The sequence below is a fragment of the Chiloscyllium plagiosum genome, unplaced genomic scaffold (genome assembly GCF_037043375.1).
Source record: "Chiloscyllium plagiosum isolate Xiang-an unplaced genomic scaffold, Cpla_swu_hap1 HiC_scaffold_5, whole genome shotgun sequence".
Taxonomy (NCBI): domain Eukaryota; kingdom Metazoa; phylum Chordata; class Chondrichthyes; order Orectolobiformes; family Hemiscylliidae; genus Chiloscyllium; species Chiloscyllium plagiosum.
Window position 1 is genome coordinate 71,154,675 of NW_028270143.1, and position 23,344 is coordinate 71,178,018.

The 23,344-nt window shown below is 43.6% G+C and overlaps 1 protein-coding gene across 1 annotated transcript in view; it reads left to right on the top strand.

The window, feature by feature from the left end:
* kcnh8 (potassium voltage-gated channel, subfamily H (eag-related), member 8) overlaps positions 1-23,344 on the top strand; it is a 452,253-nt gene that overhangs the window by 251,789 nt on the left and 177,120 nt on the right. The window lies entirely within an intron of this gene.

A 23,344-nucleotide genomic window follows, 5' to 3' on the forward strand; every position in this document is an offset into this window, starting at 1 on the left:
ACATGGTCCTTCTCTGCTCTTCATTCTCATATCTTAAGGTCAGTAAGGGTTGCCACACAGATTGTGCCATTAGAAATTTGTTTGATATAATCTGTGTATTGTACAGAAATGTATTGTTGGGATTTGAATAACTAAAGAAGGAGGAGGCAATTGACCCGGGAGTGTTCAACATTGACTCCAGACATCATGAAATCTCATGGCACAAGGTCAAACATGAGCAAGGAAACTTCATGCTGATTATCACATACCATCCTCCCTCTGGTGATGATAAACAACTTGGAGGAAGCAGTGAGTGTGGCAAGGTCCTAGAATATATTCTGTGTGCGGGATTTCAATATCCATTACTGGAGTGGCTTGGCTACAGCATTACTGATCTGAGCTGGTCAGGTCCTAAAGGACATAGCTGCAAGACAGAGTCTGCAGCAGGTGGTGAGGGGAAAAACACACTTTACCTAATCCTTACCAATGTGCCAACCACAATTAGATCTGTCCATGACAGTATCGGTAACAGGGACCACTACACAAACCTTGTGGTGAAGAAATCCCACCTTCACATTGCAAATATCCTTTACTGTATCGTATGGCACTATCACTGTGCTAAATGAGAGCGACTTTGAACAGATCTTATAACTCAAGACTGGGTATCCATGAGATGCTATTGGCCATCAAAAGCAGCAGAACCATCATCCAGCCCAAAGTGCAACCTGATTGCCTGGTGTATCCCCACTTTACCAATACCATCAAGCCGAGGGATCAACACTAATTCAACAGCGAGTGCAAGGAAGCATGCCAACAGTAACACCAGGCATACCACAATGAGGTGGCAATGTGGTGAAGCTACCAAAGAGGACTACTTGTCTGTCAAAACACTGAGTGATAGAGAGAGCCAAGCAAGTTCTACAACCCACATATCATTTCTAAGTGCAAATAGATTCTTGATTAATAGGCAATCAAGTGTTGTGGGGAAAGGGCAGGAACATGGATGTGAAGAGTGTTGAATCAGCTATGATCCTATTGAATGATGGAGCAGAGTCAAGCGACTGAATGGCCTACTCCTGTTCTTTGTTCTTATTACTTGTCTAAGCTCTGCATTTGGGCCACATCCAGTCATGAATGGCAGTGAACAATTAAGCAATTCACTGGAGGAGGAGACTCTACAAATATCCCCATCCTCAGTAATGGAGAAGCCAGACACATCAGTGCTGAAAATAAGACTGAAGCATTTGCAGCAACCTTCAGCCCAGAAGTGCCAAACGGAAGATCCATTCATTGAGGTCTACTCCAGAGATTCCCAGGATCACTCATGATAGTCTTCAACCAATTCAATTCACTCCTCGTGATATCAAGAAATGGTTGGAGACACTGGATGCTGCAAAGCCTATAGGCCCTGACAACATTTTGTTAATAGTAGCAAAGACTTAATAATTGCTCAAGAACTTGCCACACCCCTAGCCAACCTGCCCAGTACAGCTACAACACTGACATCTACCCAGCAATGTGAAAAATTGCCCAGGTATATCCTGTACCCAAAAAAAAGGACAAATCCAACCTGGCTAAATGCTGTCCATCAGTCAACTCTTAATTAATAAAAATGATGGAAGGTGTCATTAAAAGTGCTGTTAAGCAGCACCCATTCAGCAATAACCTGCTCAGTGGCGTCCAGTTTGGGTTCCACAGGGCAACTCAACTCCTACCCTCATTACAGCCTTGGTTTAAACATGGACAAAAGAGCTGAATTCCAGAGGGTGGGTGAGAGTAGCAGTCCTTGACATCAAGGCTACATTGACCAAGAGTGGCATCAAGGAACCTTAAGAAATCTGGAGTCAATGGGAGTCAGGGGACAAAGTCTCTCTGATTGTTGGAGTCATACCTGGCATATAGGAAGATGTTTGTCTTTGTTGGAGATCTGTCATCTGAGCTCCAAGGCAGCTCTGCAGGAGCTCCTCAGGGTAGTGTCCTGGGCCCAACCATCTTCAGCTGCTTCATCAATGACCTTCCCTCTGTCATAAGGTCAGAAGTTGGGATATTCACCAATGTTTGCACAATATTCAGCACTGTTCACTATGACTCACATACTGAAGCAATTCCTGACTAAATGCAAGAAGATCTGGATGATATCCACGCTTGGGGTGAAAAGAGGCAAGTAACATTCATGCCAGACAAATACCAATCAATTACCATCTACAATAAGATGGCAAACATTTGGATGAAGTATGAAATATAATGGGGAAAAATGTGAAAATGTTCATCTTGGAAAGGAAAAGAAAAGATCAGTTTTTTTTAAAAATAGGGAAATGTTGCAGAAAGCTCAACACAAAGGGACTTTGGAGTGTTTGTGCATGAGACACAATACACTAGCACACAGATGTAGCAAGTAACCGGGAAGGCTAATGGAATGTCGGCCCTTATTTCGAGGGGTTTGAAGTATAAGAGTAGGGAAGTCTTACTGCAACTGTACGAAGTGCTGGTGAGGCCATATCTGTGAGCATTTTTGGTCCCCTTATTGAAGGAAAGATATCACTTCATTGGAGGCAGGTCAGAGAAGGTTCATCAGGATCATCCCTGGTATGGAGAGATTGTCTTTATGAGCAAAGGCTAAACAGGTTGGACTGTGCTCACTGGAGTTTAGAAGATGAGGTGATCTCTTTGAAGCATAGAAGATTCCTAAGGGGCTTGACAGGGTAAATGCTGAGATGATGATGTTTTCCCTTATGGTTCATTCTGGAACTAGAGAACATAGCCTCAGGTAAGATGCTAGAAGACCGGAGGATGGCTAATGTGATGCCATTATTTTAAAAACAGGTGGTATGGAAAAGCCAGGGAATAGTAGACCAGTGGGCCTGACCTCAGTGACAGGTAAGTTGGTGGAGGGGATTCTGAGGGACAGGGTTTACATGTATTTGGAAAGGCAAGGACTAATTAGGGATAGTCAACATGGCTTTGTACATGGAAAATTGTGTCTCACTAACTTTGTGACATCTTCAAAAAAAACTCAAATCAAAGAAGATTGATGGCAGAGCGGTGGACGTTGTCTATGAAGGGCTTTTTGCCCAAAATGTCAATTTTCCTGCTCTTCAGATGCTGTCTGATCTGCTGTGCTTTTCCAGCACCACACTCTTGACCCATTGTCTATATGGAGTTCAGCAAGGCATTCAAGGTTCTGCACGGTGGGCTGATTAGCAAGATTAGATCATATGGAATACAGGGAGACCTAGCCATTTAAATATAAAATTGGCTTGAAGGTAGGAGACAGAGGGTTGGTTTTGGGACTGGGAGGCCTGTGATCAGTGGTGTGCCACAAGGATCTGCTGGCTCCATGCAGAGGGTGTTGCACATATGGAATTAGCTGCCAGAGGAGGTAATGGAAGCTGGTACAATTAAAACACTTAAAAGGCAAGTGGATATGAATAAAAAGGGTTTGGAGGGATGTGGGCCAACAGCTGGCTAATTGGACCAGATTAATTTAGGATATCTGGTCAGGTTGGACAAGTTGGACCAAAGAACCTATTTCCATGCTGTACAACTCTATGACTCTCATAGTCTCACAACAAAAGGGTGCCAATTTAAGATTGATAAGAGGAGGAATTTCTTCTCTGTGGGTTGAGTCAAAGAATCAAAGAGTCACACAGCATGGAAACAAGCCCTTTGACTCCATGACTGTCATCTCACTAAGAAAAGAAATTCCTCCTCTTCTCAGCCCTAAATTGGCACCCCTTTGTTCTGAGACTATAGAATCATAGAATTGCATAGCATGGGAACAGGCCCTTTGATCAAACTCGTCCATGTCGACCAGGTTTTCTAAACTGAACTAGCCCCATTTTACCTGCGTTTGACCCATATCTCTCTAAACCTTTCCAATCCATGTACCTGTCCAAATGTTTTTTGTGTGGACCCAGCACCGCTTCTTGTGACACACTACTAGTCACAGGCCTCATCTTCTGCCCGACAGTCTATTGCCTGGAGGACTCAACGTTGAGTTCTCCAATTTCAAATAACCTTCCCACCCATCCCATGACTCCCTTTCCAACCCCGCCTCCTCCTTTCCATCCCTTTGATCGATCTCTCCTTCCAGCTACCAAATGGATTAATTCCTCCTATTAACCAACCAGGTCGTACCCACCATGTGTATTCACCTATCACTACCTCACCACCTCTCCCATCCCCCCAAAAAATCTGCAGCTCCCCTTTCCCCTCCTCTATTCCTGAAATGTCAACTTCTCTCCTCTTGATGCTGTCGGGCTTGCTGTGTTCTTCCAGCCTCCTGTTTGTCTGCTTCCACCACTTTCTCTGGCAGCTCATTCCTTAAACACACCACCTTCTGCATAAAAAAGTTGCCCCTCAGGTCCCTTTTTAAATCGTTGCCTTCCTCACCTTTTAAACTTTTTGTCCTCTACTTTTGGACTCTGCTAACCTGGGGAAAAACCTTGGCTATTCTCCTTTATCTCTGCCCATCATAATTTTATGAACTTGCATAAGGTTACCCCTCAACCTCCTAAGTTCCAGAGAAAAAATCCCAGCCTCTAGTCTCAACAACATCCTTTGTAAATCTTTTCTGAACCCTTCTTCAAGTTTAATAGTATCCTTTCTATAGCAGGGTGACCAAAATTGTACACAGTACTCCAAATGAGGCCTTACTAATGCCGTGTACAGCCATTACATGACATCCCAATTCCTGTTCTCAATGAAGGTAAGCATGCCAAATGGTGCCTTCACCACCCTGTCTACCTGCATTGCCACTTTCAAGGAATTATTTACCTGCACCCCTTGGTCTCTTTCAACAAAACTCCCCACAATCCTACCATTAACGGTATAGGTGCTGCCCTGATTTTTCTTTGCAAAATACAACACCTCATACTTATCTGAATTACGTTCCATCTGCCACTCTCTTGGCCCACTGGCCCAGTTGATGAAGATCCAGTTTTAGTCTTAGATAACTTTTTTTCACTACCCACTATGCCACCAATTTTGGTATCAACCACAAACATACAAACCATACTTCCTGTATCCTCATCCCAATCGTTTGTATAAATGACGAAAAACAGTGGATCCAGCATCGATCCTTGTGGCACACTGCCAGTCACAGGCCTCCAGCCTGAAAAAACAACTCTGTACTCCCACCTTCTGACTCCTACCATGCTACAAGTTTTGTATCCAATTGGCTAGCTCACCCTGGATCCCATTTGAGCTGACCTTATTAGCCAGTCTAACTTGCAGAAGCTTGTCGAACACCTTCTGAGGAGCTCCCTGCCACAGAGAGCTGGGAGGACCCAGAGCCTTTGTGTATATTTAATGCTGAGCTAGTCAGATTCTTGATCAGTGAGGAAATCTAGAGTTATGGGGAAAACGCAGGAAGTGGACATGAAGAATGTCGGATCAAGCAAGATCCTATGAATGGTGGAACAGGCTCGAGGGGCCAAATGGCCTATTCCAGTTCCTACATCTTTTGATCTTATGGACACAATCTAACCTTGCCCCTTTGACCTTTCAATGGCATTGCCAGCATTGAATCACCCAATATTACCATCGTAGACTTTACTGTTGACCAGAAACTGAATTGGACTCGCCACATAAATGCAGTGGATGTAAGGACAGGGCAGAGGCTAGGAATACTACCATGAGCAATTCACCTCCTGACTCCACATAGCCTGTCAATCTACAAGGCACAAGTCAGGAGTGTAATGAAATACTTCCCACTTGCCTGGATGGCTGCAGCTCCAGCAACACTCAGGAGGCTTGACACCATCTAGGACAAAGCAGCCCACTTGATTCATACCTTATCTACAAATGCCCAGTACTTTCAACACTAACGCTCAGAGAAAGGCATAAATACTATCTACAAGATGTACAAGGTCTCCTTAGACAGCACCTTCCAAACCCACGGATACTTCCATGCAGGAGGAAAAGGCAACAGAAACATGGGAACACCCCAAGTTCCCCTCCAAGCTACTCATGATCCTGACTTTGAAATATATCTCCATTCCTTCAGCATCGCTGTGTAAAAATCCTGGAATTACCTCCCTAACAACATTGTGGGTGTATCTGTCGCACGTGGATGGCAGTGATTCAAGAAAGCAGTCTGTCACTATCTTCTCATGGACAACTAAAGGCAGGCAATAAATGCTGGCTCAGCCAGCCATCTCTCCATCCCATGAGTGAATAAAATAAAACTTCAACTTGTGTTTCTATTACTTTTGGCAGAATTCTTCCTGTTTTATGTGATATGATCAGTTATAATATTATACTTTTCATTTAATGCAAGCTATGAAACATGAGCATCAAATTCAAAATCTGATGTGGCCATTTGAAGGTATCAATGAATATTGAATGAGAAATTGTGATTTTTGCATGTTTGAAATCTTATGTTCTACAGTAGCAGTATGTTTTGTTGATTTAGAGCTAATGTGATCCTATAATTCCTGAAATTAAATGCATGATTGGAAAATGAAATGAAGGCAGTATGTAAGATAGTGAATATAATTTGAAATAACTGATTAGGGAAATAATAAAAGAACACAATGTCAGAAAGCATGAAACAAGAAATAAATGATATTCCCATTGAAGCCCTTCTTCAAGTGAATCGTTTGCAATTTATACTTCCATAGATCTTCTCATATTTATTTAATTTCACAAATGCATAACTAGGTTTTGCAGTTTTCAAAAGAGACAACTTCCTCATCATCTGTGGACCATTGAGTAAAAAGGAATCATCTGAAATAGTAATCTGACATCATTGTCATTAACAGTCTGCATTAGAAAGGTGACATTTCTATATTAAAGTTAGGCGAGCAATATTCTTTGTGACAGCATTTCACAGAATATTTGATGCATTTCTGAATACACTGTAAGGCGTGAGTTATGCACATTCTTTTATAAAGGGTTTATTTCCTGGTCGTAATTTACTTTCTCTTCAATCCCAAAACTCTGTCCCTATGCCATGCTGAGACAGCAACTGATCCTTTTTCCTTTTCAGTGCTTCACCTAACTGCACTAAGTACAATCTGTTCTCTGTTAATAAATGTGAAGCTGTTATTACCTTTCACTAAATACTGTACATCTTTTCCACCACACCTTGAATCTTGCAACTGCACATATCTGTAGCAGACTAAACCCTTCCTCTGTTTGCCTTCCTCAGTTTATGTGGTGCTCAGATTTGCTAAGATTGTGTTAGTTAGTACAAGAGGATAATCCAGTTCAGGAACTTGCAGACCCAATTTACTCCACTCTTAATATTCCAGTGAGTGATTTTCAGCTGAAAATAAGATCAAACATATATTGTAGGGCAGCTGTAACACTGAATGTCATCAGTTCAGGCAAGGCAACTTGACAGAGTAAAGAACATTGTAAATGGAACCAGTGAATGCCATCAGGGCTTCACTTCTCAACCCTAATGAATGTAGAAGAATGAGAATCACTTCATAAATGGACTGGCAAGGAGATTGGTGCAGAATTCTTCAGCTCAGGACAACTTTTAGTCATTAGATGAAATGATAGTGTGTGGTATCGTTCAAGCTAAAGCCCAGGCTCATCCTCTGATGACAAGGAAATGCTCACTGACAACTGCACAATGTTCAACACCATTTAATAACTCCTCTGATACTGAAACAGTTCATGTCCAAATGCAGTAAGACCTCCAGATTTGGGCTACAAATGGCAAGTAACATTCATGCCATATGAATGCCAGGCAATGATCATCTCCAGCAAGATAGAACCTATTTCCCCATGACATTGAATGGCATTACCACCACTGAACTCCGCACTATCAAGATCATGGGGTTTACCATTTAACAGAAACTGAACTGGACTAGCCATATAAACACTGTGGCTACTAGAGCTGGTCAGAGGCTAGGAATCCTGCAATGGGTAACTCAACTCTTAACACCCAAAGCCTATCAGGCTTCTACAAGGATGAATACTCCGCACTAGTCTGCAGCCAAGCTCTTTCCAATTAATCAAATCTGTCTAATGCAATGTGGAACTGAATATTCTAGGTCTTAATGGTATCAGTTGAAACATTAGTGAGAGACAAATTATTCTCACATTGTTAGGCACAGCCCTATAGATGGCCTTGAAGATACTTTGCAATTCAGTAAACCTCTACCACATCTCTGACATAACTACGGTCATGCGATGTTTCACATCCTCTACAAAATGACAGGATTCTTCTTCATTGATTCATACTGTAGTGGGATTAATTGGAAATAAACTGGTCTAAAAATAGAAAGCATTACAAAAAAAAAGTGTTTTTGAACTAACGAAATCAGCATAGCCCAATATCAAATCTCAAGATTGTCAACCATATGGCATGGACTATTAAAATTGGTTATAATCAATACATCTCTGTGCCCCAAAAATAGTCCAGTGTTGTTATTTTAAATGGTAAAAACTGCATTAATAGAGAATTGGTGCTCCAGTCTGATTCAATTTAAAGGATTTTATGCATGTAGAAATTTAACAACTCCTATTTCCAAAAGAATATGAATTCTGGCTGGTGTCCAATGACAATGCCATCTCTTTATTACCTATTTCTAAATTCATTATTGAAAGCAGCAGGTTTGCAGACTATCTGCAGTAGTTATTGCTGTAACTTTGAAAAAACAGCATGAATAATAATTGTTTTCTTCAACAATGATAACTGTTGGTGGTTTTTAAAAATTATCGTTATAACCATGATGAAAAATTGGCATATTTATGTATACTATTGCTTCAGGATTCTTGTTTAAAGCTTGCATCATTAAGTGGTAACTGTTTAGTTTGCTGGCAGGAAGAACATGGAAGAGCCTAAGCCTAGCTTATGATATGTTTTTAAATGTTATATTCTGTCAGGAAACTGATAAATGGGGCAGGATCTCGTAAAATTTCAAGAAACAGTAAATGAGGTGGAGGGATGTGCTCAATTGTGTTTCGAGCTGTATATCGTATTCGCTACGGTGGGCTAAAAGTTGGAAGTTCAGTTTGTAGCAGATTAAAGGTGGATTGTTGTTCCTAACACAGTTAGTGGGATCCTTTTTTTAATGCACTGAAATGTCATCAATACTCATTAAAATGCATGATTACCAGATTAACTTATATCTTTGCAATAAGTTGTTGCAAATGATAAATTGACAACTGGTGAAAAATGGCTTGCTGCAGGTGGGGTCACCTTGGTGGGTTTGGAGTGTGTATGAGCTAATTGTATTGAACAAACAATATTTTTGGACCAGGTAAGAGGAGACTGAACTGTTGCATTGAGCTTAGGTAATGGCAGTCTCAGGGGTTTAGCGTATGGATGCTGATGGGCAGGAGAGGAGCTCATGTTCTGGGAAGTTTGGGCATTGCAGTCCATTGAAGGGAGGATGGTGGCTGTTCAAGGAAGTTAGGGCATGACTGTTTGTGAAACAGAAGATGACAACTGTCTACGAGATTTGGAGAATGGGTGTCTGAGACAAGGAGGTTAGGTTGTGACAGACCTAAGAAAAGTTTTGGGGAGCAGAGGGATAGAGCTGACAACAGATGAGGAACATTTGTCCAAACATCACTTGAGCATAAAAGAGAGGTGAATAAAGTAAATGTGTTAGATCAGTAGTGAGGCTGGGACACCCAAGGGGAGATCAAGTGTGATAGAAGGTGTTTTGAACATGATAGTTGAAAGGTCCAGGATGCCAGATGAAACTTGATTGTGAGGAGAAGCAGCCTCTTGGTTGAGAGTCAGTTTAATCAATGGTAACGATGATGACTCAAGGGTATTGACACAGGACTAGGCTAATGAAGAGAGGATATTGGATGATTGAGGTCAGGTCGGAGGTGGTTGAGGGTAGTTGCATGATGATGATGGCTTGCAGCTCCAATGGGTGATTAGGAGTATCCAAGCATATTAACTATGGTTATATTTACACCCTACATATATGCAAAGATGATACTCCAGGCTGAATAAATGCAGAAGGAGTTTTAATTTCCGGGAATTCAAAATGTTTACTGTCGTGTTTGCAGTGGCTAGCTTCATTCCAATCTCTCTCTCTCTCTCTCTCTCTATGTGACCACACTCAGGCTTAATTAATCACACACAGTGAGCAACCAACAGACATGCACAATTAAACATGATGCCTTCTTCCTCATACAAGTACATAGTATTTTAAACTGAACAATCAAATGCAATAAACAATTTTGCCTTATTACAGTTCAATTTGTTTATTTACTCTAAGTACAAAAATGGATGCCAAAACAGGAAGGTCGAAGGTGATTTGTGAATTTGAGGTTCTGCTTCCGAATGATCACTTTGATGAGGCAGATTATCAACATTGTTACAACTTGCCTGGGAAGATAAACATATCTCAATGGTGCCACAAGCCAATCCAAAATGTACAAAATCTGACTCAGCATCCTGAGATGTCAAATTTTCCTTCTGACTGCTATTCAGGACAAAAACAATTCACAGTTGGTTTGGTGCCGTTGACACAGTAGTGGACTAGAAGGTCTGGTTTCAAGTCTCATCTACTCCAGAGATATGTCATGACATGTTTGAACAAAAAAAATCACAAAATGTTCATTAGTAACAGAAAATAGCTATTGCAGCACACACAACTTCAACAAAAAAACAGGCAAAAGCAAGGATTACAAATCTATTACAGGTATATTGCAACTTTATACCACTTCAGAATCCGAAAGTACCCACACTCCTGTTCAGATCAGAGAGAGGCAGATCATTTGACACAGACATTCTGAGTGGGAAAGGAATATATGAGCTTTTGGAAACAAACTGCAGTCCATTGTCTCTATGACAGTCCATGACAAAACATACTTTGTGAACAACATTTCTCGAAACTCAGTGATCAATGTAGTGGTTGTGGAAGTTGTAGCAATTGAGCTAGATCAGCCTTATTAAAAACTGGGACACCAGAGCACATCAAAGGTAGGAAATTTTACAAACAATTCTACACTTCCTGACTCCCAAAGCCTGTCCACTATCTACAAGACACAGGTCAGGAATGTGATGGAATTCACCCGACTTGTTTGGATGGGTGCAGCTCTGCCAATGCTTATCGAAGATAAAATCTTAAATATTCACGTCGTCTCCTACCTCCACAGAGTGGAGTGGTACGTAACATGTACAAAATGTACTTCAGTAAAGCCCTGATGCTCTTTCAATAGCATCTTACTGTTGTGGGGAAAATCACCAGCCTCGGAGTCTGAGTTGGGGTTCAACGACAGAGCTTATTGTACAAGGAAATACCGGCACTCCAGGGAGAGAAAGATACCAACAGCACAATGGTCAGCTGCAAATCTTCTGTCCACCCGGAGCACATGTCAAGATACTTTTATACATTTTGTGACATATTAGATCAGTGATGAGGTTATTGTCTCTGTAACACCGTTTGTTTGTTGTAAACATTGCAGAATCGTTGATAGTTTCGGTGAGGTCATTGTCAATTCTAGTGCAGCCTTTGTTAATTTCAGCATGGTCGTTGTCAGTTTCAGTACAGACATTGTCAGTTTCAGCGTCTGCGTGGAAGTCCATTGCTGTAGTAATGGGTGCTAATCAGTCTTCCTGCGAAGGATGACTACTGCAACCCTGGCTATGAGCAATTTGTATTGATTCTGTATCAAACTGTTAGCATTTCTATCAAAGGAGTTGGCTGGGTGCAGACACTTCAGTGGGCAGTATATGTTACTCATGTGTATTCTCTCCCTCACCCGCCTTAAACTAATAAACTATGTTGTAAGTGCAATGTGCTGGCATTCTGGTGGCCCCAGGCAGTATCTGTGTTTGCTCTGCTGTCTCTCTCCATATTGTAGTCCGGTGGCCATATTGTGTGCCAAATGGCCCACTTATGGTTCAGCGGCCATCTTGTGTGCCCGTGTGCCTAGTGTTACCCTGCCCCACTTCAGTCCCCACTTTGTGGTCAAGGAGGCAACTTCAGAGATCTCCTGCAGACCACCCAATTTATATGAAGAGGTAGGTCATCTCTAGGAACTCCCTCTCCCGAGGGGTATCATGGAGTGCCAATTTCATTGGGGGGCTCTTTTGTGGTGACACTCGCTGTTGGTTCAGTTCTCGTCAGTAGCGCCTTACAGCAGAGCTTTACATATCGGAGGCCCACACAGAATATCAGCATGAGTACGATGAAGACAACTATACCATGTGTCAAAGAGGCTCCCCAAGATTTATCTATCAACCAATTTAGACAGCTGTCTGTAATTGTGGATCCCTGTTGAAAATTATCTAGCGGTCTCGGATATTCTTGATGGCTTCTGTAATGTTATAAGAGTCATCACTAACATGATTGATACAATTGTCACCAATAATTGTACAAACTCCCCCTTGCTGTGCTAATTGATAATCCACCACATAACGTGTCTGCTGTATGTAGAGTCTGAGTTCAGCCAACTCTGTATTAATTGTTTCCAGAGTTTTTGAGGTATTATTGCCTAAGATAGTCAGGCCACATACAAGGTAATTTCGGATTCTAGCACTGACGACCTCTGCTGTGCCCCCTCCCCCAAAGATAGAGATCCCAAGAATCCATATCCCAATGATGACCCCAAATTGTTGAGGATCTAGCAATCAGCACAGAACTCCTGGCTGATGGAATAGGTCACTATCCTTCTCTGCACATGTTACCCGCTGGGGCATGATGCAATAAGGGGTGCAATTGTCCCTACCGTAAATAGGTTTGGGAGGTCTGGAGTGCCTGTCACATAAGTCCTCTTAAATAGAAAAACAAATCCCTTCACTGCTTAGTAACATATATTGTCCTGTCCGTCCACCTGTCTGTCCACCCATGTTGCCCCGATCCCTCAAGTGCCCCCCAAGCTGGTAAGTGTCAAACGGGTATGTCCATGTGGTAGAGCTGACATGGGTGCCATTGCACTGCCCACGGTTACATTCAAGCATGCCTGCTCGCTGCAGGTGCAGATAAAGTGTCCCCTAGTGACTGTAAAGCGCTAATAAGTGTACTGTGTCTGGACGCATGAGTCATTTTTGGGAATCAGGGCATAAACGTATCCCCATTCCTGCTCTGTGAAACAGAGTGGGCAATTACCAGGTTTTAAATGGGTCTCCCCTTCCCTAGGCTGGGGGATTCGGCCCCATGGGCTGTTGGTCCTGCCCAGTTGCACACGTCTGCCCTGGAGTCCCCGTTTGTATTTCCATATCTGCCCCTTACACGGCGCTCCTGAGGTGTCTACTGTATACAGGTCACGAGGGGTCCACACCGGGGTGGCCACAAATAGGCATTCTACTGATCACACCAGTGGGTAGCAGACAGTTTGGTTCCCATGCAAACTTCGGTGTGTTTCATAGAAGAGGTTATCTTCAAATCCTGACATGCTCCCAACAGTCGCAACACTTAAACACAGTAAAATACATACAGGTAAATACATTTTGCAGTTAAAATAAAGTTATCAGTCAAAGTCTTTGCTTGTGGCAGGAGGTGCAGTTGTGCTTCTGTGTGGTTTGTTCTGTTGGGTTTTCCGTACTCCCCCGGGATGACCGTCTTATCCGCCATTCCTGTCTGCACCTGGGGAATGTCATTAGTTTGGTCACAGGAGTCTTTAAACAGTTTGAGTTGGGTCCAGGGCTTCCATGTGCCTTTTTCTTTAATATCTATACAGGCACAGGTGTCCCCATTTATTATCATGTCGTATGGCCCATTCCATTTTGGGGCAAAGCCTGGTTTGTCGGGCAGTGCTCGCACCAGGACACGGCTTCCTGCTACTGGGACCTCAGAGAAGACTTTGAGTTCCCTTGCCCTGCCCTTTTTGTCTTGTTTATCAATTACAGGTTTCCACATCCCTCTTAATCGGGTGCTTAATTCTATCACATGCTGCCAAATTTTGGCTTTTAGTGGACACACATCGATGCCACCTGTGATTATTGTCTTTGGCAATTGCATTGCTCGCCCGGTCATCAATTTATATGGTGTTAGCCCAGTTGCCTGATTCATGGTGGCTCTTAATTTTATCAGTATGGCTCACAGCATTTCAGCCAATGCCCTGCCTGAGGATTGTATAGCATTAGCTACAGTATTTTTGAGCGTTCTATTCATTTTCTCTACCATTCCTGAGCTGTGGGGGTGATAGGAAATGTGAAATTTTTGTCTAATACTGAGTAATTGGCAGACAGTCTTCTTGGCCTTGCCTGTAAAATGAGTGCCTTGGTCGGAGTCGATCTGGAGGGGTACCCCCCACCACGTGATTACCTCCTCCGCTAATATTCTGGCGACAGTGGTCGCAGTGCAGCTGTTGGTCGGGAATGCTTCTACCCACCGGGTGAATTGCTCTATGATGACCAGGCAGTACGTTTTCCCAGAGGAAGGTAGCAGTAGCCCCATTAAATCCACCTGAAGGTGTTCCCAGGGTCCCCTAGTTCTGGGCTGGTGTCCCATCTTAACTTGTATGGGTCTCCCTGGCTTATGTTGTGCACAAACCATGCATTTGTGGCAGTCCTTGGCCATGTCTCTTCCTATTCCCTTCCACAACCACTCTCTCCCTAGGCTTGCTATCATGGCCGCTCTACCTGTATGGAAGAGCACGTGGTACAGTACAAGCAATGTGTTCTGTATACACGCTCGTGCTATCACCTTGTCTGATCACCTCCAGACACCATCCTCCCCTTTGATTGCCCCCTGCAGTCTCCATTGTTCTCTCTCTTCTTGTGAGGTGTCCTCCTGTAGCTGCTAAATTTGGATAGCACCTTTTGCTAAGTCAATAATGGCTATTGTAGCCTCGTCAATGGCTTCCTGTTCTAGGGCTTTCTGAGTTGCTCGGTCTGCTGCCTGGTTTCCTTTGAATTTTAGCCAATTTGGACTGTCTTTTGCTGGCTCCTTTTGATGGGCTTTTATTTTTATTACTGCAGCCTCTTTTGGTTGTTCACTGGCACTCAATAATGCCTGAATTCTTAATTGGTGTCTAATAGGGTTTCCCCCATCACGGTGGTGAACCCTCTTCTACCCCCTGCCATCACGTATTCATGGACTACTCCGAAAGCATATTGACTGTTCGTATATATAATCACGATTTTTCCTTTTGCTAGTTCCAGTGCTTTAGTGAGTGCTACCAGTTCTGCTACCTGTGCAGACTGACTTCCATCAATTCTTCCGGACAAAACTATTTCTAACATATCATTTACCACAGCTCATCCTGTTCGGGGTGACCCTGCTACATATCTTCGTGACCCGTCCACTAGGACGGTCTTCTCTGCTGTGCCTATGGGGATATCTTTTACTCTCTCCCTATCTTCATCCCCATCTATATCCCCACAGTTGTGCGATTCCCCTGTGTCTAGAATCCCCTCAGCTGGGTTTTCCCCCATATCCCTGACTATTACCACGGGCTGACTTGGGGGTAAAAGAACTGACTCCCACTTTGCCCTTCTCATATTGGAGATGGCCCTCAGTTTCCCTGTGTTTAGCATCTCTACTAGGATGTGTTTACTGTGGAGGATGACATTCCCTGTCATTACTATGGGCTCGATAACTCTATCGGCCCAAGCAGCACAGTCTAAGGCAGCTATTCCCCCAGGCAACTCGGTGAGTACTGGCCTTCTGTAGTTGAGTAATAGGAGAAAGTGAGGACTGCAGATGCTGGAGTACCAGAGTTGAAAAATGTGGTGCTGGAAAAACACAGCAGGCCAGACAGCATCCGAGGAGCAGAAGAATCGACGTTTCGGGCATAAGCCCTCCTTCGTCGATTCTCCTGCTCCTCGGCAGTTGAGTAATAGAGATGGAAATGTGTTGCTGGAAAAGCGCAGCAGGTCAGGCAGCATCTAGGGAACAGGAGAATCGACATTTCGGGCATTAGCCCTTCTTCAGGAAGTTGAGTAATACCCTACTGGCCTTTACCTGCTACCATGGTCTTGAGTGACCACTGCGGAGTAAAACCCTCCTTCATTGTTACAGTAGATGTGAAAATTCTTGCTGGGTTCTGGCAGCCCTAGCCCAAGGGCTGATATGAATCAAGTTTTAAGCTGACTGTATGCCTCTTCCTGTTCTGGCCCCCAGATTACAGTTTTCAAGGTGGGCTTGCCTCATTTAATTAATCTCTGGATCAGTTCAGCCAATTTTGCAAACTTGGGTATAAAGCTCCGACTATAGTTGAATAGCCACAAGACCTTTCTGACTCCCCTGACAGTAGCAGGTCAGGGCATCTATTGGATTGCCTTCTTGCGGTCATTGGGCATTTCTTTGAGTCCCTGGGATGTGAGTTATCCCAGGTATAAGACTTGTGTTTTGCCAATCTGTGCCTTTGTGAGGCTGACTTTTAACCCTGCAGTTGCCAATGCCTGCAATACAAGCCCTAAATCTTCCTGGTGTCCTGACTCGGACTCTGCGGCAATTAAGATATCATCTACATATTGGAGGGCAGCGCTACCCTCTGGTAAATCTATTCTCTTCAGAATGTCACTCATCATCACCCTGTGAAAAATAGTGGGGCTGTTATGGAACCCTTGTGGCAGGCGAATCCACGTGTACTGTCTGTCCCTTACTGTAAAAGCGAATTTGTTTTGGGACTCAGGGTGTAACAGTATAGTCCAGAACCCGTTGGCTCTGTCCAAAACAGTAAAGATCTTGTGTTTGGGGGCTACACCATTTAAAATGGTGGAGGGGTCTGCTACAATGGGGTGCAATTTGGGGTGACCTTATTTAGTCCTGTATAATCAATGGGGAACCTGTAGCTCCCATCAGGCTTTATTACTGGCCATGTTGGTGAATTAGTTGTACTTGTGGTTTCTTTCAGGATTCCCTGTTTCACTAGTCCTTGCACTATCTCCACAACTGCTTTTTCTGCTTTGGGTTTTATGGGTATTGCCAGTGGGGCTTATGCTCTGGTCCAGATACCCATATGGGGTCTATGTTAACTAGATCTGTATCTAAGTTTGTTTCTGCCCAGGCTCTGGGAACAGAGGCGCAGATGGCTCCAAATCCCCCCTTTTCGAGGTTCCAGTCCCTACTGGTGACTGTAGCTACTTTAATAGTTTCAAGGTGACTTGTAAGTTTCCCAATCTCGGTCTTTTGACTATCCTGCCTGGGTCAAATCAATTTCCCTTTTACACAATCGATTAGAACACTGTATTCTCTCATGAGATCACTGTCCATTATGTTGCCCTCATTATTTTGGCATACATAGAATTTCATATGGATATATGTATTGTTTATTTCTATGAGGGTAGTTTTGCTTAGGTAAGCTGATGTTTTATCCCCTCATATCCCAGTTAAATGTTCATTTTAGTTGTGTGTGGTAAGGATAAGTTTGTGATAGATACGGCTGCTGACCTCAGGATTCCCTTGGTTCTGCGGTGTTCCGGTTGCCCCATGCTTTTCCCAGCACATTGCTTCTATATTTCCCATTCTGTTGCAGTGGCTGCAGTATTTTACATTGTTCCCTGCTCTAGTCCCTGCTCGTCGGGCCTTACATTCTCTAACAAAGTGTCCCTGTCGGCCACAGTTGTGGCAGGATAGTTTTATTCTACTCTCGCCTCCATTCCGGGAGGCTGCTTTGTCAGGTCCTGCCTTTATCGCAGGAGCTTCTGACGCCTGCACCCCACTAGCCTACTCAACTATATCATCATATTCCTGGGACGTTATTACTCCCATTTTTAGGATGGCTTGGTGAGCGCTAGAGAGCCCATCTCTAAAAGCTTGGATGAATGCCCAGTCTCCCCAATCTGGGTTTGCTTGCCCTGAGCATTCCTGATAGACCCTAAATAATCGTCCCCCATACTCAGCGGCTCCTTCCCCTTTAAGTTGCTTAGTGGTCATGATCTTGCTGCAGGTCATGGGAGCATTTCCTAACACCGTCTGGATTTCCTCTTTACAATTGGCGAAAGGGGCCTGTTGAGAATCTATCTCAGCTGTGAGGGCAACAGCATGTGTCCACTATCCTCCCCTAAAGTCTTGGGTTGTTGTAGCAGCAGGTCCACCAACTACCTGTCTCCACTTGTTCCGCTGAGCAAGCTGCCTGGACCAGCTGGTGTATGTCTCTCAGGTACATTTGGTGCCCTACCCGTACGCTATCCAACTCTTCCCAGAACCTGGTATTTGCACTTTGGGGCTGTCCAAGGAGGCCATAATTTGCTGCCTCTCCCCTGGGGTGAAGAGTTTATAGCTGAAAATGTGTTGCTGGAAAAACACAGCAGGTCAGGCAGCATCCAAGGAGCAGGAGAATCGACGTTTCGGGCATGAGCCCTTCTTCAGGAAGAGTTTATAATTTGCTTTGGGGTGTGAGTCTGTTCCTCCTCTGGTAACAGGCGCGAAGTTATACTTTTGCACGGTTTGTCCAACAGAGGGAGCAGTTGGTCCCTGCTGGACGGTTTCATAGGAGGGGCGAGAGTCAATCTCCCTTTCCTCCTGTACTTTTTCTAATCTTCGTTCTAGCTCCTTTATTCTATCCTCCAGCTCCTCAATTAATTCTTGGCCTTTTCTGCACCTGTTGGTGGAGGCACCTACTGGGTGGCACAGTGGCTCGGTGGTTAGCACTGTAGTCTTACAGCGCCAGGGACCTGTGTTCAATTCCAGCCTCGGGCCACTGTCTGTGTGGAGTTTGCACATTCTCCCTCTGTCTGTCTGGGATTCTTCTTGGTGGTTTGCTTTCCTCCCACAATCCAAACACATGCAGATTGGGTGAACTGGCCATGCTAAATTTCCCATAGTGTTAGGTCCATTACTCAGGGGTAAATGTAGGGGGGGTGGGCTTTTCTTTGGAGGGTTGGTGTGGACTTGATGGGCCAAATGGCCTATTTCCACACTGTAGGGAATCTAATCTTGATGTAATTTATTCTGGTCGCCACATTACTAAAAGGATTTGGACACTTTGGAGAGGGTGCAGAGAAGGTTTATGAGGATGTTGCCTGGTATGGAAGGTGCTAGCTACAAAGAGAGGCTGAGTAGGTTAGGCTTATTTTCATTAGAAAAAAGGAGATTGACAGGGGACCTGACTGAGATTTACAAAGTCATGAAGGGTATAGACAGGGTGGATAGAAATAAGCTTTTTCCCAAGGTGAAGGATTCAATAATGTGAGGTCATTCTTTCAAAGTGAGAGGTGGAAAGTTTAAGAGGGATACACGCGGCAAGTACTTCACACAGAGGGTGGTGGGCATTTGGAACGCATTGCCAGCAGAGATGGTAGAGGCAGGCACGGTAGATTCATTTAAGATGCGTCTGGACAGATGCATGAGTAGGTGGGGAGCAAAGGGATACAGATGCTTAGGAATTGGGCGATAAATTTAGACAGTGGATTTGGATCGGTTCAGGCTTGGAAGGCCAAAGGGCCTGTTCCTGGGCTGTAAATTTTCTTTGTTCTTTGTTCAATTAAGCCTGCTATTTGGTACACTAACATTACCCCTATCCTTTTAGTTTTATTTTGTTTTTGTTTATCTAGCTACTCTCTCTTAATGTCTGGGATGGATCCCAACCATTCTTCTTCATTTGCTTGTCAACCCTTGTCTGTCTGCCTTGTATTTTCTCAATAAGGGAACCTGCAGCATCCCCCTTAAAACTTTGATTTGCCATTTAGCAGATTGTGTACCCCTGGATACCACCAACAGTAAAGTGTTCCTAACTGGTGGTGACTTCTCTACTCCCTAGCCAATGATACTGTCCCAGCACCGTCCGTATGGCCATAGCAGCATCCTGGCAAGGTGTGCACTCTATCAGTGGGACTTCTCTACCCTCCCGGCCACCACTACCAGTCGGCTGGGAATGCTGGCTCAATAGGATGTGGTCTGTACCAGGACTCCTCTACACCCCCCGGCCACTTCTACTGACCCAACACCTCCCAATAGGCCCAGAAACCTACCTCTAACCCAGTGTGCTGTCTACCAGTGGGACTCTTTACCCTCACGGCCACTGTCACTATTCAAGCTCTGTTGTTCTACTGCAGACTGACAGGGTATCACGGTTACTCACAGTGTCCACACTGCAAACGTGGGTAAGGTGCGCTCCACTGAGATTTGGCTCACTACATTGGAAATTACAAATACAAACAGCACCCAACTTTTAACTCAAACTCTAACTGGACTCTGTGTTGTTCACCCGTACAGAGTCCAATGTTACCTTACTTTGCCACTTGTGCTTCACAACTCCAAGTACCCTTGGCGCCTCAATTCCCACTTCAAATCCCAACCCTCATGTGGAGGGGCTACCCCTCTTAACAACCGGTTTAGGGCAGGGTCTTTGAGGCAGGCACTACCTTGTCCCCTGGCTGTTTCAGCACAAGCAGCAGATTCTTACAACAGTTAATACAGTTAAACACTTATTCTCCACAAACATGCACTTATAAAAAATCTTTTAACTCAGTACTGTAGCAAATTAGACATTGTAATCGGTATACCTTTTAAACTGTGTCCTTGGCCCAGTCTGACTCTTCCTGTTTGCAGGTACAAATTGCTTCTTACCCCTGCTCCCTGATTGTGGCCTTCGACCAGGGCACCAGTAGTAGGAACCCTGCTCGCAGCGCCAATTGTTGTGGGGAAAAACACCGGCCTTGGAGTCACAGTCATTGTTAAACGACAGAGTTTATTGTACAAGGAAATACCAGAGATCTGGGGAGAGAAAGACACCAACAGCACAGTAGTCAGCTGCAATTCTTCTGTGCACCGGGAGCACATGTCAAGATACTTTTTATACATTTTGTGATATAATGGATCGGTGATGAGGTTATTGTCTCTGTAACATAGTTTATTTGTTGTAAACATTGCAGAATCGTTGATAGTTTTGATGCAGTCATTGTCAGTTCTAGCACAGCCTTTGTTAATTTCAGCACTGTTGTTGTCAATTGCAGCGCAGACATTGTCAGTTTTAATGTCTGTGCGGAAGTCCATTGCTGTTGTAATGGGTGCTAATCACTCTTCCTGAGAAGGACGATTACTGCAGCTCTGGCTATGAGCACTTTGTATTGAGTCAGTATCAAGCTGTTAGCATTTCTATCAAAGGTGTTGGCTGGACCCAGACACTTCAATGTACAGTATACGCTAGTCATGAATATTTTCTCCCCCATCCACCTTAAACTAATCAACGAGTTTGTGAGTGCATTGTGGTGGCCCCAGGCAGTGTCTGTGTTTGCTGTGCCGTCTCTTTCCATATTGTGGTCCAGCAGCCATATGGTGTGTCAAGTGGCCAATTTATGGTTCAGCGGCCATCTTGTGTGTCCGTGTGCCTAGTGTCACCATTCCCCGTGTCATCTCCCACATCATTACAAAACCACGACTTCTGCCATAGATGCAACCAAGGGCAGCAAATGCACGAGAACACCACCTCCACCAATGATGTCCTCCAAGCCACAGGCCATCCTGACCTGGAACTATGCTGCTGTTCCTTCATTGTCACTGAGACAAAACGTTGGAACTCCCTTCCTAACAACTCTGTAATCATGCATATCCCACATTAACTACTGTGGTTCAGCAATGTGGCTCATTGCTTGTATATTTTCCATACATACCATACAGATAATGTTAAGTCATAGAACATAGAACATTATAGTGCAGTACAGGCCCTTTAGCCCTTGATGTTGCGCAGACCTGTGGGACCAATCTGAAGCCCATCTAACCTATGCTATCCCATTTTTGTCCATATGCCTATCCAATGACTACTAAATGCCCTTAAAGTTGGCGAGTCTACTACTGTTGCACCCTTTGTGAGTGGAGCTTATTTCATGACATCAGTTAACCCTTTCAGATACTAACTCTCCTATACTACAATCGCCAACTTCTCCAGTGTAATTACGAATGGGTAATAAATGCTAGATTATCCTGCAATGACCACATCATGTGAAAGAATACAGTTTTAGAAATTCTGACTAAATGCTATGAAGGTCATGAACAATAAGCAAAAAAAAATTGATTGCAAAGAGATGCTTCCACTGCTCCAAAACTATCAATTGGAAATTGTTGCCATGGTTTTATTGGCTATGGGCCAGTGGTAGAGTTTCAAGGTACATTTTAACAAATTTTTTCATAGAAACTATGTAGCTTGTATATTCAAACAAAATCTTCTATACAGTTACGCATTGCTGGTCACCAGGCTGCTTTGTGGAATTGTTTCATCTTAACAACACCCAGCTATGTTGTTATTGGTGTCTGTGGCTTAACTGATCAAGATCCACATTCAATACAGTTATCATCTAACAATGTGAGTTTATTGTATTCCTGTGCAGTATGAAACATATTCTTCTGCTATTTCTCAAGTGCATTCTATTTTTTAAGTAATGGCCTACTGCTGTAGTACACTGTCTCTTGCCAACTGAGCCTTCAACTCCTCCTGCAAAATTTGTAGTCACATATTCATTTACTGCAATCACATAATCCTCAATGTTATAAATTACTTCGTCATTGCTACTGCTGATATGCCACAGCATGTCAGCTTCTCAACTGTGTGTCAACTGAAGAAGGGTTACACCTGAAACATTGACTTCTCCAGCTCCTGAAGCTGCCTGGCTTGCTGTGAGCATCTGCAGTTTTTTTTGTCTCAACTGTGTGAGCCTGTAAGATAAGTGTTCTCAAAGTTATACTGATACAAATGATCTAACTATCTGTGGGAACAGAGAAGTCATTGCCCAGGTACTAATATGGCTAACAATGTATTCAGCACGTGGTGATCAATGTAAGAATGAGTAGTCAACTGTAGAGATTCATTTGTCAATGTTATCAAGCAGGCTAATGTTTCCTTGTCTCCAATAAAATATTAGCTTTCACTTTCTGCCAATAGGAATGACGAGCAGCAGATTGATCATTTGTTTCCTTCACTGTCCAGTGAAAGTACAGTTTCAATTGTATTTCCTAACCCATCTTTAGTGACATACATTTCCATATGTGGTTGAAGTAAAGATTGGCGGAGATGCTACCTGCACCTTTGATGTATTAAACATTGTTTGTTGTTTGTTTGGTCATTCTCCCAATGCTCATCTTTGCACAGTAGGGCCTCTAATAGTAGGTAAAAACAATGACTGCAGATACTGGAAACCAGATTCTGGATTAGTGGTGCTGGAAAAACACAGCAGTTCAGGCAGCATCCGAGGAGCAGCAAAATCGACGTTTCGGGCAAAAGTCCTTCATCAGGAAGGTAATAGTAGTCAGGCCCCAATGAGCTGACCCAGTCTGGACTGGCATATTTAAAGAAGGGTTGGGCTAAAATTTTGGCATAATAGATCAGGATCAGAGTGAATAATGTTGTAATCTCAAAAAACCTGAAAGGGTTAATTGACATGACACAATAAGCTCTGCACATTAGGATATAAAGGGCTGTTTTTAAAAGGATCTAAGAGCCTTCAGTCTCTCTGCCCGTATTCCTGATGAAGGGCTTTTGCCCGAAACGTCGATTTTACTGCTCCTCGGATGCTGCCTGAACTGCTGTGCTTTTCCAGCACCACGCTAATCTA